Raw genomic sequence first — 17109 nt, 5'->3', positions numbered from 1 at the left:
GATTTAAGCTAAAGGAAAATTGCCATCTTTGGAGGGGAGTATGGGCATTGCCATTTTTATAACAAAAAAAGAGAACTGGCAGACCCTGCTTCTTGGAAGTGAAATTACTTCTCTTTATATTTTATTGGAAAAAGCAACCCAAGTCAGTGACTGAGCCTGAAATCAAGTAAAAAGAAAAAAAATCAAGTTGCTGATATCATTGGGGTGATAAAAACATCCTGGTATGAATCAGACAATGTTACAGTAGCTAGCTGTAAATCAACAGAAAGAGGATTGGATCTATCACTGGTGTCAGAAAATAAAGAACAGAGTTGACAAGTTTAATATAAAAAATAGTTACTTGTGGTTACTTTTTTTTAGTCAATGAAAGAAAACAATTGAGTTTTGAGAGGATTATGTTGTTACAAAAAATCAAAAAAAGTTTGACTTGCAAAAGCCTGTGGTATGTTGATGTTGCTTGACACTTGAGTAACTCATAGCTCCCAAATGTACACCATTAGGACGTAGGCAATTATACGTAGAGGCACAGTACTTCTATGTCCACTTCATATATGGGCAGAAAGAACAATGGAAAAGAAAGAATCTGCCAGAGGCCAAGACAGGGCTCCCCCAGCAAAATGAAGAAGGAATTTACTTTCAGGGAATAGAAACTTAATTTAAACATAAAAATTATTTTTTCCTGCATCATAGATTCATTGCAATTCTTTTGCAATGGTATTTCATTATTGATAAAATAGGTGTTTGCTTTTGGTGTTCTACTCAGAATCTAACACTTAATTGTATTTGTATTTGAACATTGATTATTGGATGTGATGGTGGTAGTACATATCAAAGATTAGTTCTCTGTTAGTTATAGGTCACTGGATAGGGAAGGAGCCACATTGATACCTGTTGAAGAGGGTTGACACCACCCAGAGATTCTAGACTTTGAACAGATTTCAGTAATTGAGTGGAACTTCCAATTAACTCATGAGAAAGGAGATGACTGCTTTATAGTGGGAAGAAGATCACACTCTCACTTCTGATATTTAGCTAGGCATGTAGCCTCTATATAGAAATAACCTATTTCTCAGGTTTCTTATTGCTAGATAAAGTAACTAAGCTATATGTTTTGGCAGTGTGGTGAGAATGGAGGTGATATATGCTACTTTTAAAGCATATTTGTATGACAAAAGCTGCTTTTCTGTCATATGCTTTTATACATCCCCTTTCCGTCCCATGAAGTGTTGGTGAGTTAGGGACAGGGCAGGCTCCAGGGAGAGCTGTGGTGAGTCAGGTGGAACACTGTCTCTGGACAAACTTGTAGAGCAGAGCTACCTACCCCTTGTGGACTACTTGCCTGCCCCTAAACTCTCATGAAAGAGACATTAACTCTTTTTATTTTTAATTATTTTACCCATTGTGTTATTGGTCTTGGTTTACAATATTTTAGCCTATATTTGAATTAATACAGATGGCAATACTTTAAGCAATAAACAAGCAGAGCAAGTTAAATTTCAAATTATTCTCGTGGTTTTATTTTCATTGAAAGTTTTTCATTCTTATGTGTTTTTTTGGGGGGGTGACCACTGAGCCACATCCCCGGCCCTACTTTTGTATTTTCTTAGAGACTGGGTGTCACTGAATTGTTTAGTTCCTCCTTGATGATGAAGCTGGCATTGAACTCTCAATCCTCCTACATTAGCTTCCCATGATTCAGGGATTACAAGTGTGCACCACCATGCCCAGTAGTGTATCAAGCATGATTAAAGATTGATATCAAAAACAAACAAAGAGTTCTGTCAAATCATAAATGGGGAGAGTATTTTATTTGTTAGCAAGTAGTATAGTAAATATGAGAATGTACACCATAACTGAGAAATCAAAGAAATGCATTGTAAATCAACCTTGAGTGACTTCCATTCTCTCTAATTACTTAAAAGAGTTACATGTTCTTGAGAGTTTAAAAGAAAGAAGCCCATTCATGCTTTTGTAAATATATTATTTATCCATTCCTAGTCACTGCTTTTCTATGTATATTTTGTGTAATTTTAGACTCTTGTGCCTTATCCTCAAGGGTGGTTCCCCCCTATATCTTTTTCCCCTTTCAGATTTTTTACCCTTACAGATCTGCAGTCAGAATCTGGGGCATCCCTCCTGACTCAGTGCTTGTGAGCATCCTCCACTGCTGCCATGGGCACATGAGTAGTCATTATCACTTGCAGGTGGGTCTTTAGGTTGGGATAGTCAAAATCTCCCTCAGGGCCTGGCACCCAGAAATTGTTAGATGACTATTCACCAAAATCAGTGAAATTTTATGGCAGTTTTAATGAACTACAGTTTGTTGGGTTAAAATAACATCATTAGAAGTATGAGTTTGGCAAAATTTTGTAATAAGAACAAAATAATATTTTCAGTGTGATTTTTAATGGCACTTGAACAGTAATATGTATAAATAAACTACTTTAGATTTTTATACTGTTGATAAACTTTTAAAATTTATGGTAGTCTTCATGATAAAATATGTAACTTAAAAAAATCAACCGGTAAACTTGATCTCTACCTCCTCAATCGCAGGCTTACCTCTGGGACTCCTGTCCAGTTATCTGTTCTAACATGAAGCATTATGGTCCTCCACATTTTGTGGACTTTTGAGGATAGTTTCATTTATGTGAGTGGAGTTGGGCCCTTGAGCACATTTGAATTTACACTGTTTCTTCATGCATGTAGCTTGAGATATTTTATTTTCTAAATAAATTTATCTTATGGGTGTATGGTAATTGGTTATTAGGTTACATATGTGTTTCTATTATCAGCAATAAATTCCATATATTCTAATGTTTTTAAGTATAAATAGTAGTTGATTCCTTTAACGTATTTTGAGTATTGACCATGTGCTTGTGACCAACATAGAGAATTTCTTTAGACAAGCCCTTGTCTGTTAGTGAAGACAGACACATCCAGAAGCACTTCATAAACTACCATGAGTGTCATGAGCATTTTTCTTCTTTTCTTTTTCTTTTTTTTAACCAAAAGAGGCTAATAAAATGCAAGATTCTTCTCTAGAGAGATGACTCTTCAGCAAGAGTTCAGAAAATGAAGAAAATTTTTGCAAGGAGGAAGGAGAAAATATGAACAGAAAGGCAGAGGTACAGAAGTAAAACATATGTTGAGAAGCCACTGAAAGATGTTAGGGATGTGACATGATCAGCTTTGTGCTTTTGAAAGAAACTTGAGGTCAATGTGGAAAATGATTATAACAAAAAGTCATGATAAAAGTGATTCTAAAACTCTTTTTGGTTGCAAATTTTCTATGTAAACAGTTAAGTAAACATTTTCAGATTTTAGAATGTAACATAGGAAAAACAAACTATATTATACAGGGTCCTAGTCAGTGAACTTTTTGACCTCAATGTAGCTGTACATCAGAGTGTTTCTTCTGAAATTCTGAGTAAGAACAAGTGGAATAAGGAATGATATCAGCTAAGAGGCCATTGCAGCATTTTTGTATATTTGACTGTATTGATTTTGTGTTAGAGTTGATGTATAGGGGTACGGATAAAGGCAATTACAGACAAGTGTTTCTCAAATTTTTATGTGCGTATGAATTTCCTGGGAATTTAAAGGTAGGTTCTGATGTACGTGCTGCAGGTCTGGTGCAGGGCCTGAGATTTAGTATTTCTATCAGTTCACAGTGATGCAAACATTCTTTGTCTATGGACCATGTTTAAGTAGCCAGAGTGAAATAACTTGGCTGTGAAGCTCCAAAGACAATATGATGATGTTATCATTTAAAATGAAGAACAGAAGGGAAAAAGGAAAGATAAAATTCAAGGAATTTGAGTCCTTGTGGGACATTCAGGTAAAAAAATTATTGATAACTGGAAATTGGAATATTATGGATAAGGGTAGAAATTTCGCTGAGAGACACAAAATTGGGAATCAGCATTTCATAGCTGGTAGTTAAGGCTGTGAGAATCAATGATGTTACCTGCAAGAAAAAGATAAAAATAATATTTGAAAATTTACTGATTTTAGAATTTAACTGATTCATATAATTTTTATTTTTTGTTTGTTTTTAGTTGTAGACAGAGAAAATACCTTTATTTTATTTATTTATATTCTGTGGTTTTGAGGGTAGAACCCAGTGCCTGACACATGCTAGGCCAGTGCTCTACCACTGAGTTACAATACCAGCCTCTGTTTACTGGAGTTTTAATGATTCATCCAAGTGACTATAAAGTGGCCATGGGGAAGAAATTAGAGATCATCCTTTCTTGAGGTAAACTCAAGAATGGGAAAGTCATCTTTGGCAAACAGCCTTCTTCCATAGTAATAACCATAGATGATGTTCAGTATTTCATAGTTAAAGAATACCTTGAAGTATCTTTTCTTATAAAAATCCATTCATATAAATAAACATATTAAGAATCTTCAGTATGCCACACATTCTTTTCTAAGCTGGGGGATGAAATCATACCAAATATAATGAATCCCAGATACAGTAGTGTTTGTGGGGAGATGAATAAAATTAATTATAATACAGTGTGGTAAATTCTGTGATAGGAAAGGATAGAGTTATATGTGAGCATCTGCATCAATGGCACATAAATCAGTGGGAGACATAGGATGTCCTTCCTGACAAAGTTGCATTTAAACTGAGATCAAAAGACTGAGTGGAGGTGATCTACAAAGAGAAGATGGGCATGCAATTAATGTCTTAGAGGGAAGAAGATACTTTAGATTGGTGGAGTTCAGTTTATCTGACACATGGATATGTGGGGTGAGATTGTTGGGAGGTGATCTTGGAGAAGTGAACAGAGCGCATACTAGGCAGTGACCCCTGGATATTTGGATAAGGGCAGAAAATTATTAGAAGTAAATAGTGTTATTCTACCTTGGTGTAGTTCAAGTTGTAGTCTTATGCTTATGGTTTTACAAGGCTTTTATTGGCTGACCTAATAATGGAATGGTTACATTATTTCTATAGAAAAAAATGTTCTGCACTTTAAAAGCTATACTATAATTTACCTTTAAGGATTGTTTTTAAGCCATTTGGGAACTGCTTGGATAAGTGCATATCTCTAGTACTTTTTGCTATTAATGCTAAAAATGTGCTTTTACTGGTATTTTTTAAAGAAGCTACAGTATAGATTTTGTCACTCTCTGATATAAGTCAAATATATCATTCTAGATATGCAGTTGAATTTTATTTTCTTGAACAGATTTAGAAATTATATAATAATAAATATTCATAAATTGTTTGTTTTTCAAGATGTTCTTAAAAATTAATAACTTCCTCTGTAAACTATCTTATTGGACATGTTATATACCAAAAAAGTATGAAAATGGAGCTAAAATGATAATTACAACTAATAGAAAGTAAAAAGATTAGTATGGTTTCACTACCGAAGTCAAATGGAATGCAGAAATTGAACAACAAGTGGATAAATGCCTATCTTTTAAAAATGCATAACTATAGGTCATCATCATCATTATTACCAGAAGCTATTGCTAGAATTAGAAATACTTGAATATTTAAAGCAAGAAGAAGCTGTTAAGGGAAGTGCCTTTGTAAACTAACTTATATGAGCTTTATTTAGTTTAATGAAAATATAGGCTGTATCTGAATCTCGGAAGTTCCCAAGAATGCCGCATGCAAAGTTAATTTCACCCACATCCATCTGAGAAATATCATTTTTTGTATTATTTTCTTGCTTTCAGCTGGCAAGAAAAAAAAAGACTCAACTGAAAATGACTTCAGTAATAAGTACATTTTATTATCTTATATCACTAGAAGATCTGGTTTTATAGTTGCTTCATGCAGCAACTAACTACTGTCCTCAGACACTGGTTCTTTCTGTCTTTCCATTATATAGTCATGGATGAGTTGCCTTTTGTCGTCAGACTTCTCTCTTTCTGGTGGACACCTGGCAGCTTGAGCTATAAGAATTTCACCTACATATCAAAGTCATCAAGATTGTAAGAAAAGGGAGTATCACTTTTATTGATTTTTTTTTTTTAGTGAAAAGGCATTTCTTAAAAGTCTTCTAGAAGACTTGACCTGTCTAGCCAAAATTGCATCTCCTGTGCATCAATGGGAACTCAGAAGCATAAGGGTCCTGTTTAGCTGAGGCTAATAAAAATTCATAGCACTCCAACTCTGTCAGTGTGAACATAAGTAGAATTCTGTTATTCTAACTATTCCCAACAAGAAGTTATTTTGCCTGGGCTCTTAATCCCTTTCAGTCTCTTGGAAGATCCTTCTCTGTTTATTATTTCTTCCCTCTTGTATTTTAAGTTCCTTCCTCCTCACTCTTTTTAGTTCAAGTTTATTGAAAGAATAATCTACATCTTCATTTTTCCCTCCCATTTTTATTTCTTAAATTTCCTGCAGTTTGGATTCTGTTCTTCTCATAAAAGCCTCTTTTCTGTCATTTTCAGTGACCATCTGATTGCATTATTCTTTGCTACTCACTTTAATTTTTTCATTGATTTCTTTTATTTTTTTTCTTTCTGTTCTTGATTTTACTTATTTGTACATACACCTTATTATCTTATTTCTTCTGCTTGTGTAAGGTTTAATTTTTTCTTTTTCTAGAGTTTTTTATTCTTTATGTAGAATATTAGATTTTGGATTTAAACCATTTTTATAGCTGTTATTTTTTCTCTATGTATTTTTTTATTTAGCTTTATCCTAATAAATGTTGGTATGTTGTTTTTTTTTATTTTTTGTCTTTGGAAAAAGTTTTTTTAATCTTTTAATTTTTAAATTAGTTATGTATGACAGTAGCATGCATTTATGCACTTTGATATATTATACAGAAATGGGATATGATTTCTCATTTTTCTGAGTTTACATGTTGCAGAATCACATTGGTCATATAGTCACCTGTATACATAAAGTAATAATGTCTGTTTCATTCTACTTTCTTTTCCATCCCCACATCTCCTCCCCCCTTTCCCCATCACTTCCCTCTACCTAAACTAAGGTAATAATATTATTATTCTCTAATTATTGATATGACATGTGTCTTAAATGGCCCCCTGCCTTATTGTGAATTAGCATCTGCATACTAGTGAAAACGTTTGGCCTTTGGTTTTGTAGGACTGGATTATTTTGTTTAGCATAATATTCTCCAAGTCCATCCATTGACTGTCAAATTCCATAACTTCACTCTTCTTTAAAGCTAAGTATTATTTCATTGAGTGTATATACCATATTTTCTTTATACATTCATCTCTTGAGGGACACCTAGGTTAGTTCCATAGCTTAGATATTGTGAATTTAGTTGCTATAAACATTGACATGGGGTATGATGTGCTTTTGTTTTCATGTTTTGCAGGGTATTTTCCCACTTTCTTTATGAATTTCTTTTTTTAAAAAAATGGTAATTTAAGAATATTTTGTTTTATTTCCCTTTATTTGTAAATTTCCCCAAATTTCTTCTGCTATTGATTTCTAAAAGGATTCATTCCATTGCATTTACATGGTTGTGTATTATTTAGGGTTGTTCTTTAAATTCTTTAGGGATATTCATGGCCTATTACATGGTCTACTTTGGAGGATATTTAGTGTGCACTTAGAATGTCTAATGTGTTTTTTGGAAGAGTATTCTATAGAAGTCTCTTGTCTTACAGTGTTGTTCAAAACTTCTCTGTTTTGCTCTTTTCCTTATTGATTTTTCTATGTACTATCATAAGAGAAAGTTGAAGTCCCTGATTAATACTTTTGAATTTATTTATCCTTTTACCTTTTATTTCCCTCTGATGTTAGGTGGAAATATATTTTTAATTACTGATATGACTTGTGTCTTAAATGCCCTCCAAAAGATCATGGATTGAAGGCTCATTCCAATTATAACAGAGCAGAGGGGTGATAGGATCATGAGTCTTCTGGCCTTATGATTGGATCTATACATTTGTTGATTCATACCTTAATGGGTTTTAGGGGGATGGCTTTTTTATAAAAGTGATATCTCTCTGAGTCCTGGATGCCATGAGATCAGCAGCTTTCCTCCACCAAGTGCTTCTCTGATTATTCACTATTTTGTTTTAGACCTAAAGCAATCAGGCCATGCTACCATGGACTGAAACGTCTGAAACCATGAACCAAAAATCATCTTTACACTTAATCTTTTTTTAAAAAAAATATTTTTCAATGTTCACTTGTTTGAATTCATGGACATTAAAATGTGTGGATACAGAAGACTTCCTGTACATTTTATAAGAACTTACTTCTGATTGATATTTCTTTTTAGCAAAACAGACATTCTGTGTGCCTTTAAATAGCTTCATTTAATCTCCTTTTTTGTGGTATTATTGTATATATGTAAGTAACTCAATAAATATATACAAGTTTTACTTAATATAATCATAAATTTTAAAAAAAAATGGGAGAAGAAACAAGAGCATGTTAACATTCATAGTTACAATGACCTTTTTATTTTTTATTCTTTTCATTTATTCCTGCAGATTTGGGTTCACTCTGGTATCATTTCCTTACTCTCATGGAGCTTAATCACACTGCTTTTTCTGTAAAATTATACATTGTCAAGTTTATAACAATCATTTGTTATTACAACAATACAATTATATATTTTTAATCAGATCACTCTTTAGAAATTATTTTTGATTGATTTAGACAGTAGAGTATAATTTGTAGAGGAAACATGAATAAGATGTTAAACAAATAATTGGTGTTTGGCTAAAAGGTGTGAGGAGGGTGACATTTATAAGTAAGGGGAACAGTTCTCATACTTCTTGTTTCCAGCAGCAATATACAAAAAATGGCAATACCTTAAATGTGTAGTGGACACCATACACTTTTATTCTCTTGAAGTTGAATTTTAGCTTCCACCTAGAACCCACAACAGCTATTTTAGCTAATCTAAGATCACATCCACAGGAGATGCTTCTGAATTACTCTCCTAAAGAAAATTTCAGCAGAAAGACAAAAATAAGAAAGTTATATTTAAAAGCTGTCATTCATGACTACACAAAGGTTCATCCAATTTCAATGGCAAGTTTAATGGTATTCATTGCTGAGTAATATCTTGACTTGAATTCTAATATGTAAGAATGTATTTCCAAATTCACTATTATTTGATCAAATCTAGGCATTTGTAGGCACTATAGATAAATTTCTCAGCACTTTTCTGGTAACAACTTAAAGATTTTTTATAGTAAAGCAATTATTCTATTAATATCACAGATTATTTTAATCCCAGTCCTTAGTTTTGTGAGAAAAACATTATAGGAAGTACAGAGACTTTTTAGATGTATTTAATTTTAAAAGACAGACACACTAGCGTATTTAGGGTCAATTTTTTTTCTTTCATTGCACAGCCAAAGAAAAAAACAAAAAGTAGTACAGAAATGAAGCTAGTTTTTCTAACTAATAAAGTCAGAGATTTAAGGCAATCTTCTGTTTTAATTCTCTTAGTTTTGACCAGTGACAAATTTATGTGGCCCTGTGCATGTTTCTAAATCTCCATATGTGTTCAACTGAATTAATTGCTACCAGCATGACCATGGAGGAAAAACTATAACTAACTGGTTTCTTGTATAATATTTTTGTAAAGTTATAACATTTTAAAAATATTACTAGTTAGTCAATTATTAAAGGCTTTACTACTCATTACTTTAAGAAAAGGTGGGAGCAATCACAGTATATATTGATATTTTATTTAACCCAATGTTTTCCAAATTTATTTGAACTTGGAAACACACTCCATCTTCCTTCAAACTTCCACTCTTTCTTTCCTTTTTAAGCATGTTTATTAAAATCTCCCACAGGACAAATCAGAAATTGTCACTATTAAATTTTCTACACATGATGCATGTGCATATAAACACACACACACACACACACACACACACACACACACACGATATATTATTTTGCTTCTTTTACTTTAGATTGTTCTAAATAATCAGGAGTTAACCAAGCATAGTAGAAGTTAAAGTTATTTCTGGGGAGAAAAAAAAGGTAGTTTTGAGATAAAATGAAACTTTCCTTTTCTACCCTGAATACTTAATTATATGCTCTTTCTCATTAGTCTAAATTCCTTTTGTAACCTCAAGAACAATAATTAGTAAAAAGATTTAAAACTTGTTAAGAGAAACCAAATTTTATAAAAGGATTATTTAATCCAAGATTTTGTAAGTACCAGCCTCTGGTATTTTTAAAATCACTTTGTGTAGAAAATACCAAAATTTGTAAACATTTTTTCTAAATCAAGCTATGAAGAAAGGGAAATCTGATTAGACAAAATTAACATCCCTTGTTTTTGTTACCATTGTATTTTCTACATATTCTCTTATTGCTATTGGTATACTTTGCCATCATTTTCTATTTATATGCTAAGTGAGAAGAAAGGTTTTTGTGTTTTCAATATCTAAACTTTCATACTGTAGGGTATCTGGTAGGCTTTCAGTAAATGTTTGTTGATGTAGGCCTTGGAAGTTGGAAGATTTAAGTTCCTAGTCATTCCAAGTGGCATACATTCATGATTGTCATGCTCAAATCTTAGGATGACTATGTTGTGTCGAATATATCTTGAAATTATAGTTTATTTAATTTTATATTTATATGTGTTTTGTCTAAGATTTAAGGTGGTGTCCATGGATGCATATAATACAATAGAATCAAGTACAATTGAAATAAATGGATAGAAGAACAAAATTGAAGAGTTTAAACTTTCCAATTTTGTTTTTTACTTTTGTGAGAGTAATTAAGGCAACATAGCATTGACCTAAGAGTAAAGATAGTGGTTAGTGAAGTAGAATTGAGATTGCAGAAATAAACTCTTAAAATCATGATCTTTTTATTTTTGATAGAGTTGTCCTTTTATTAAATGATTACTCACATGTAAAAAAATCTTAATAAAATTCAACCATACATAAGAATTACAGACCTAAAGCTGAGGGGTAGAACTATAAAATTTTTAAAAGAAAGCATAGAAGAAACTTTATGAACTAGGTTTAGGTAGAGAGTTGTTAGATATGACACTAAAATCACAATCCATAAGGAAAAAAGTGAATATTATTTTATTAAAATTAAAATTGTTACATGTCAGGAAACTGGAAATCTAAAGGAAAAAAAAAGAAACCTACAGATTGGAGAAAATATTTGCAAATTAATTATAATAAGACTTTTTTATATATTTGTATTTTTTTTGTTTTAAATACACACACACACACACACACACACACATATTGCTCAGGATTAAATTCAATGCCTCACACATGCTAGGCAGCCTTACCACTGAGATACAAACACAGCCTAAGATGTAGTTTTTTAATACACAAATAAATATTCAATAATGCAAACCAAAGTATTATGTCAGCAGTAGAATAATATATTTATTTTTTCTATGTTATTTATATTTCCTTTTTCTGATGAATGAATATTATTTTTATACAATTATTATAAAATTACCCTTAAATTATAAAATCTTGAAACATCATAATAATAACTAATAAGGAACTAAAGGTTACGCCATTTAGTTATTTACATAAGTTTTTGTTATAATAGTAAATATTATCTGGCATTTCTTGCAAAATTAATTTTAAAAAATTGATTATTTCATATTTTTATTTACTCAAATTTTTTTGTGAAGTTATGTATATTAGATTTTTATCACTCAACATTCTCTAGATTATATGAAGTAGTTTCTAAAGTCAGCATAAGCACTCTTTACCTTTGAAGATTGATGAACATTAGAATATCTATATTAACTTTTTTGGAATTATGCCATTTTTGAAACACAATACATAATCATATTTCTGACTATAAGTAAGAATAAAACATAAGTAGCCCCCAATTTTTACTGATGAAATAGATTGTAGATAGATTTTTTTAAAAAAATTTAAACTTGATAATTTTTATAAAGATACAACAGTACTATTCAGGAGCCAACTTAGTTGATAAGATAAAGAGTTAATTTATTATTTAATTTTTTTAATTGCTGAATATTTATTTTATTTATTTATATGTGGAGCTGAGAATTGGACTCAGTTCCTCACACATGCCAGGCAACTGTGCTGCTACCACTGAGCCCCAACCCACATGATTTATTTTAGAGGTTCAAATGGAGAAGTTAAGACAATTTCATACAGATTTATAGAGAGATATGAACATGTAAATTGCGTATTTATCAGTTAATAAACCTGATCAGAGAAGACACTGGAAGACTGATATTATAATAAGATATAAAGTAAAAGAAGTAAAAATGATGAGTTGGGTTCACTGGTAGAGGGCTTCCCTGGCACATGTGAGGTTGTAGGTACAATCCTCAGTGCCACATAAAAATGAATAAATCAAAATAAAGATATTAGAACAAAGATTCAACGAAGTTTAAAAAAAGTGAAGAATGAACATCTGCAGCTAAAATTCCAATATACTTCATTAACTTAATGCATTTTTTTATTAAAACAACAGATTGCAGATAGATTTAGCTTTGGTATCATTACATAATGTAGAACAGCATGCTGTGAAATGATAAACTATACTCTATTAAGTTGTAATTTATAAGACATAGCTCTTTATATAAAAACAAGCATGACTTTGATTTTTCTATATCAGAAGGACATTTTAGATTTTGAAAAACACAGCTCTTTCAAATATATTGCTTTCCTTTTAGATCAATATAATCTAATTAGGAATATATAAAAGCCATTTTGTTCATTTCTCAAAAAGAGCTAGATTTATTGAAGCAAAAAATAAATATAATTTTTTGCAGAGATTGAATTCAGGGGCACTCAACCACGGAGCCACATCCATAGCCTTATTTTTGTATTTTATTTAGAGACAGGGTTTCACTTTACCAAGTTACTTAGTGCCTTGCAGTTGCTAAGGCTGGATTTTTAAATTTTTTTTAGTTGAAGATGGACACAGTATCTTTATTTTTTTCTGTAGTGCTGAGGATTGAACCCAGGGCCTCATGCATGCAAGTCCAGCACTCTACCACTGGGATACAACCCCAGCCCCATGAGGCTGGCTGTGAAATCGAGATCCTCCTGCCTCAACCTCCAGATAAGCTAGGATTACAGGCATGTGCCACAATATCTGGCTTAGGTTTATATTTAACACACTTAAATTTTAGAGCACTTTTAGGTTTTTACTTTTAATTATTCTGAAAATTATAAAGCCATGAGAAGACGTAGAAGAAACCTTAAATGACATTTATGTTCACAGAATAATTGACAGTATAAATATTTCTTCATACACATTTCCCAGACACACACACACACACACACACACACACACACACACACACACACAGTCCTTCTTTCACCATCAACATCTCCCACCAGGGTGGTATAATCTTGATATACTTTGACACATCATTATCACTTAATATTCATGGTTAGCATGAGGGTTCAGTCTTGGTGATTGTACATTCAGTAGATTTAGACAATATATGAATGTGTATCTTTGAATACAATGTCACACATAGTATTTTTATGGCCTAAAAATCCTATCTTCTCTATCTATTCATCTTTTCTGCCCCTTTGATTCCAGAAAAATACTGATCTTTTTACTGTCTTCATAATTCTGCATTTTACAGAATTTCATGGTTTGAAATCCAGTGCATTCTTTTCAGATTAATGTCTTTAACCTCAAATAAGCATTTAATGGTTTTCTACATCTTCTCATGGTAATAAACCTCATTTATTTTTAAGGCTGAATAATATTATGACATAAATGCGCTGGTTCACTTACCCACTAACAAGTTGAGGACATCATTTTTGATTACAAGTTTTTGCAATAATAGACTAATCTACTTTAAACATTTGTGTGCAGGTTTTTATGTAAATGTAAGTTTTCAACCCAATTGGGCATGCAGCAATAAGGGCAAATCAAGATTGTATGATTAGTACACATTTGATTTTTTAAGAAATGTCAAACTTTCTACCAGAATTGTTTTATACTTTTGTGTCTCTGAACACCATGAATGAGAGAGATCCTGGTACATCTCAGCCTTTTCAGCATTTGACCCCTTCAGCGTTAGATTTTCACCATTCTGATTCATATCCAGTGGTATTTTATTATTGTTTTAATTTGCAATTACCTAATGTCTTCGATGTTGAGCAACTTTTCATATTCTTATTTTCCATCTATATATCACATCTGGTCAGATGTCTGTATAGATCTGATCATTTTTAAAAACTGTGTTGTTCATTTATTATTATGTAGATTTAAGATTCTTTGAATAATTTGAATGAGTCTTTTATGAGATATGCTTTGGGAATAGTCTTCTCTGTCTCTGGCTTATCTCTTATTCTGTTTGAGATTATCTTTCACAGGACAGAAATTTTGATTTTAACTGAGTTCAACTTAAATGATTTTTCTCTTTTATGAATTTGGCCTTTGGTGTTTGTATCTAAAATGTTATCTTGAAAAACAAGGTTATTTAGATTATCTTCTACTTTATCCTTTGTGGTTTACATTTATGCATACATTATCTTGTGAGTTAATTTTTGTAAGAGGTATGAGATGTGTCTAGAAAATTTTTTGAAATTTATAAGTTGATTTCCTGTTTCCCCAGCACCATTTGTTGAAGAGGCCATCCTTTCTCCAATGAAGATTCTCTCTCCTTAGTTAAGATTAGCTGACTGTCTCACTGTGAATCTACTTCTGGGTGATCCTTTGTTTGGATTGTCTTTTCTTTAGTAAATGCCATACTATTTTGATGCTTACATCTTTATGAGTCTTCAATTGATGAGGCTCCTTTGCTGTATGTGTTCTTGTTTTCAAATATTAAGTGTGCAATCCAGTATTTTTGCTTTTTTAATGAATTTTGGAACCAGCATTTCAGTAATACAGTTTAATTTTCTGAGATGTTACAAATATAATAACAATATTTTAAGTAAGAATTACTTGACAAATAGCAATTTTTCATATATTTTTTTGATGGTGCTGGGGGCTGAACCTAGGGCCTTGTACATGCAAGTCAATAATTGTACTAACTAAGCTATATCCCCAGCCTCCATAATTGTTCATATTGATGGATAAAAGTTTTTTGAAATATAGTTGGGGATTTAATTGAATCTGTAGATACAACTGTGAAAACTGACATCTTAACAGTTCTGAGTTTTATTTTTCTGAAGCATGTAATATCTTTTTTTTTAGTTTTTAAACATTTCTAAATAAAGTTGTAATTTTACTCACAATGATTTTGACCACATTTCATTAGATTTAAACAGAAGTATTTAATTTCTACTGATGCAAATGTAAATGCTATTATTTCTTTTTAGGGGTGAGGGGGTTGCGCCAGATATTCAAGCTAGGGGTATTTAGCCACTGAGCCACATCCCCAGATCTTTTTATGTGTTATTTACTAAGTTGCTTATGACCTTGATAAGTTGCTTAGGGTGGCTTTAAACTTGTAATCTCCCTTCCTCAGTCTCCTGGGCTGCTAGGATTACACATCTGGCATGCTATTGTGTTTTTAACTGCAAATAACACTTGTTCATTGCTGGTATATAGGCATGTGATTGACTTGTGTTCCTTCTGTATTCTATGTCCTGCATCTTTGCTATAATAGTTTATCAATTACATGAGTTTTTTGGTCAGTTAATGCGGACTTTGTCCAAGGATGTCGTATTAAAAAGATAGTTTTGTCCTGTGAACAAAGATAATTTTTCTTCTTTTTTTCCCCAATCTGCATGTGTTTTTTTTCTTAATCAGTGTATTATCTACCTAGCACTTCCTAAAATGGTGTTGAATAAAGTGGATAAAAAGGCCCATATTTCTTTGACTTGTTCCTGAGCTTAGCAGGAAAGCTTCTAGCTTTCCACCATTGAATACATTATTAGTTAGAGGATGTGCGGGTGTGTGTGTGTGTGTGTTTATCCAGTTAAGAAAATTTCTGTTTAATTAGCTTCTAGTTGATGAATTATTTCTTTATAAACAGGTTCTGGATTTTTTCAAGTGCTTTTTGCATCTATTGATATGATCACATTGATTGTTGAGTATTAAACCACACTGGTATATGTAGAATAAATTTTAATTAGTTCTGATGTGACATTTCTTTTTTTAGTAATTCTACATATACAATTTGTATGAATTTGATAATATTTTGTTAGTGATTTTGCATTTGATATTACAGTTTTTCTGTAATATCATATCTGATTGTGGTTTTAGTGTAATGCAAGCCTTACAGAATGAGATGGGATAGATTTCATCTGCTCCTGCCTTCTAGGAAAGATTGTAGAGAATTGGTATAAATTTTTTTGAAAATGGTTGGCAAAATTTACCAGTGAACTCTTCTGAGCCTGGAATTTTCTGTTATAGTAGAAGATAATTAATTGTTTGAAATTTTAATATATATAGTCTTGTACAGGTTTTTTTCTGAGGTTTTGGAAATTTATATCTTCAACCAATTGGTACATTTTACCAAAGTTATCAAATTTGTTTTCATATACTTGTTCTTAATATCCATTCATGATGCATTTAATGTCTTTATGCTTTATGTTGGTAACTTTCATGTCTGATCTAAGTACCACCTAGTATCCATGCTTCCCACTCCTGTGTTATTATGGCTAAAGATTAGAGATCAATGATCTTTTAGTCTTTGTTTTGAATTTATGCAGTTGGAATATAATCTTATGCTTGGAAATTTTTTAAAAGCATTTATCCTGAATAATGTTTGTTGAGTCTCCTGGTTCTATGATTTGTTTTCTGATATTAATCTTGAGAAAGTTAGTCATTTTTTTTGCTTAAAATATTTATCTTGTCTCTTTTTTCCTTTTTATGTTATTCCCAATATAAGCAGTGATATGTTTTTATTAATGCTGTAACTCTTAAATATTTTATTCAATTTCTCTCCTCCCTATTTTTTTCTATTTTATTCTCTGTTTTGGAATATGTATTATATTTCTTCAGGCTTATTCAGCCATTTCTAGTCTACTTCTGAGCCATCAAAGATAGTGTTTATTTCTATTAGAATGTTTTTGTTTCTGTATGCCTGCTTTATCTTTCCTTAGATTTCCATCTGCGTACTCACATTGTCTGTTCTTGAAGTTAATTTATTTATTTTCAGGAGAGCCCTTATTGTTTGAGTTATGGTTTTTAAAAATTTGTACTTATAGACAGTTCCACACTACTGCCATATCTGAGTC

Source organism: Ictidomys tridecemlineatus, unplaced genomic scaffold (genome assembly GCF_052094955.1).
Source record: "Ictidomys tridecemlineatus isolate mIctTri1 unplaced genomic scaffold, mIctTri1.hap1 Scaffold_140, whole genome shotgun sequence".
NCBI lineage: Eukaryota > Metazoa > Chordata > Mammalia > Rodentia > Sciuridae > Ictidomys > Ictidomys tridecemlineatus.
The sequence above is the reverse complement of the archived record's forward strand: the minus strand, read 5'-3'. Positions refer to the sequence as shown.